The sequence below is a fragment of the Salvelinus alpinus genome, chromosome 23, assembly GCF_045679555.1.
Source record: "Salvelinus alpinus chromosome 23, SLU_Salpinus.1, whole genome shotgun sequence".
Classification (NCBI taxonomy): Eukaryota; Metazoa; Chordata; class Actinopteri; order Salmoniformes; family Salmonidae; genus Salvelinus; species Salvelinus alpinus.
Window position 1 is genome coordinate 47,545,463 of NC_092108.1, and position 3,779 is coordinate 47,549,241.

General features: G+C 42.0%; 1 long non-coding RNA gene across 1 annotated transcript; it reads right to left on the minus strand.

The window, feature by feature from the left end:
* Nucleotides 1-833: 833 nt before the first annotated feature.
* LOC139551361 (uncharacterized) lies at nucleotides 834-1,992 on the minus strand. The gene is made up of 2 exons (XR_011670266.1): nucleotides 1,836-1,992; nucleotides 834-1,666 (listed from the first exon to the last, which is right to left on the minus strand). It is a non-coding gene; the product is annotated as an uncharacterized lncRNA (long non-coding RNA).
* Between the last annotated feature and the right edge of the window lie 1,787 nt (nucleotides 1,993-3,779).

A 3,779-nucleotide genomic window follows, 5' to 3' on the forward strand; every position in this document is an offset into this window, starting at 1 on the left:
CATTCCTTTGACAATAAACGCGAATCCGACGATCACCCCTGGTGAGACAAAACCGCGACTCGTCAGTGAAGAGCACTTTTTGCCGGTCCTGTCTGGTCCAGCGATGGTGAGTTTGTGCCTATAGGCGACGTTGTTGCCGGTGATGTCTGCCTTACAACAGGCAAACAAGCCCTCAGGCCAGCCTCTCTCAGCCTATTGCAGACAGGGATTGTGTGTTCCTGGTGTAACTCGGGCAGTTGTTGTTTCCATCCTGTACCTGTCCCGCAGGTGTGATGTTCGGATGTACCGATCCTGTACAGGTGTTGTTACACGTGGTCTGCCACTATGAGCATGATCAGCTTTCCGTCTTGTTTCCCTGTAGCTCTGTCTTAGGCATCTCACAGTACGGACATGGCAATTTATTGCCCTGGCCACATCTGCAGTCCTCATGCCTCCTTGCAGCATGCCTAAGGCACGTTCCCGCAGATGAGCAGGGACACTGGGCATCTTTCTTTTGGTGTTTTTCAGAGTCAGTAGAAAGGCCTATTTGGTGTCGTAAGTTTTCATAACTGTGACCTTAATTGCCTACCGTCTGTAAGCTGTTAGTGTCTTAACGACCGTTACACAGGTGCATGTTCATTAATTGTTTATGGGAAACAGTGTTTAAACCCTTTACAATGAAGATCTGTGAAGTTATTTGGATGTGATTACAATATCTACTTCAATTGGAAAAATAACCACATTTATCTTGATGAGTCAAGAGGACAGACTCTCCTGTTGTTCACACTTAGGCACAAATACTTTGCTCCAATTGCTTTTGCCTCCTGTAATGAATACGCAGGGAGAAAAAGGTGTAGATTCCTGCGCAGAGCCCGGCAGATTTTTATTAAGCCTTCACAGAAGGCAGGATTTGTGGTCACAGGCAGGCAATGGTCAAACACAGGTAGGCAGTCAAAAACAAACAATACCTCACAACCATACAAACAGAAAGAACTTAACTAAATAGGGAGCTGATGAGACCAGGTGAGAAAAGAACACAGGCGAAATCAATGAACAAAAATTAAAGACAGGACTACATTCCAGAACACAAAGAAACAGGACTATGTTCAAGAACACAAAGAAAAAGAACACAAGGTTGATTAAGAATAGAAAAGCAGAACCTTACACCTCCATATGTCCTCAATATAAGCATGTTTGTTCATTTCATGATGCAGATATTCTATCAATCACAGAAGTAGCAGAAACACAATAAAACAATTATTATCCACATGAGTGACGTATGGTATCAAGGGCCGTTGCTTGCTAAACTGAACTGTTAGTTGTTGATGAACAAGTTGTTGATGAACGATTTGAGATGTTACAAAGAACAACTTCTCACCAGTAATAAAGATATTTGTGTCTATCACAAAGATACATCCACCTTATCAGTTTGTGGTTTCCATCAAGGTGCCATTTCGAGTTTGGTCCAGCAACACGGTATGACCTTCTATGCAGCCTCTGCGACATTGCTCTGAGGGCAGCCGCCCTTGGGTTAACCCGAAGCATGCTGTCACTCACTCTGCGACTCTGCACCCAGAGCCCTTAATTGTGCTCGAACAGCCTCGAACAGTCCATGTTTGTCGTTCCCAGCCACCAAGTCCTTCATCTTTTCATCCAGAGCCAACGGTGCATGTGACAGATTGAGTGTCTGGGAAAAAAAGAGTAACAATGGTCAGGGATGAGGTAATGTATATCATCATAGTCATTTTAAAGTCCTGTCTTGATTGTAGTCATTCTAAATGGTTTGATTGGTAAGAAACTGGAAACCATGCATCTAAAGTCTGTAGTTTATAGCATTACTCCCAATCACAACTGACCTTAGACGACAGTTGACTGTCGATCGGGACACATAGAATATCTATCATTTGAGACACACTGAAGGCACAGGACATCAGAAACCTCAGTTGCTCTTGAGTGATGACATAACAAGGTGCACCTCTAGCTCCTCCCCATGTCCGAGGAGCCCGGTAACCGGAACTGGCTGTAACAATAATACAACACTGCGTTTAGGCTACTTAATGTATTGTGACACCGCCCACCCCCCTCATTCCAAAAACACTTTTACATTATTGTAACTGTCACAAATTGTGACTGACCGTACACCAATTTATTGAAAGGAGGAGCTAGGGAAATTGCCTGGTAAAATTCGCATATTAAACAACGTGTTAAGTTAGCATGTGTAGGTGTATATTTAGCAGCTGTAGGTGTTAATTTGACGTGTGCAGGACCACTCGTAGCCGTTTATTTAGCACGTTGGACCACCTGCAAGCAAATTTGCACGCTCTTATTTGACATGTATAGACGTTAACTTAGCGCATGAAGATGTTAACTTAATGCGTGTACACGTTAATTAAAAAGATCGCCTTTTGACCACGTGCTTTAAGACCCGATCGGCGTTCCATACCAGTAGGCCTAGTAAATGTACTGTTAATCCCCCGTCATTTGGTTACATTAATTTCTGTTAATGCATGTATTAATTACAGTCCGTTACAGTTTTTCTTCTTGGAATGGAAACGTAGTTGTTTATGGAGTTCACAACCAACTACACTTGTGAGTAACAAGTTTTGGGTTAATTTTATAACTATTACAAGTTTTGAAAAAGTTTTGTTTGGCGTGCTCTATGTGAGCAATGAGCATGCGTCTGGTTTCTCTTCCCTAATAATGTTGGAATGTCTGATTTCTGATTGTCATAACTCACCATGTTCACCACTAGTAAGCTGAGCTTGTCAGTCATATTTTCTTCACCTCACACAGTAAGTCAACAATTTGTATTTAAAAAAAAAAGTTTTTTACATGAATGATAAGTCCTCATTATTTAGTCCTCATTATTTGAAAAATCTTTCCAACACTCCTGGCCTCAATAATCACCCAGCCTCGGTCTGAAAGAGCAAAATATCATGATCGGATGATTCCATATATTGGAAACATCATAAAAAGAAGTTGATATAAAAAAACTGTTGATATAATGTTGCAAATTCGCAAGTTCGCTAGTGACAGCTTGGGCCGACCCAGTTGATGATTTCATACAATGTTGCACTTCCCTAGCAATAGCTCAAGTCAAGACAGATAAAAAGGGAGGCAGACAGGCCTAGCAGAGAGAAGAATGTGAAGTATTTTCTACTTTTTTTATATGTTGACTTTAGGCCTATGTATTTTACTTAGTTGACGATTAAGTTATAGGCTTACTGCTGCATTGCCCTATATGTGTCCATATGGCAGAGTCTGGTGCTCTCGCCTTAGTTGAATTTTAACTTTAAGATTTTTTCGTTTTACTTCACATTTTTATGATTACAATGATTTTGAAAATTATTTTGAGAAACGAAAATGTTATTAATGAAATGAGAGCTGCCCGAGAGCTGCCTATCGGACGAGCTAAACTACTTCTATGCTCGCTTCGAGGCAAATAACACTGAAGCATGCAAGAGAGCACCAGCTGTACTGGAAGACTGTGTGAACACGCTCTCTGCCGCCAATGTGAGTAAGAACTTTAGACAGGTCAACATTCACAAGGCCGCAGGGCCAGACAGATTACCAGGACGTGTACTGCGAGCATGCACTGACCAACTAGCAAGTGTCTTCACTGATATTTTCAACCTCTCCCTGTCCGAGTCTGTAATACCAACATGTTTTAAGCAGACCACCATAGTGTCTGTGCCCAAGACCACTAAGGTAACCTGCTTAAATGACTACCGACCCGTGCACTCACGTCTGTAGCCATGAAGGGCTTTGAAAGGCTGATCATGGCTCACATCAACACCATC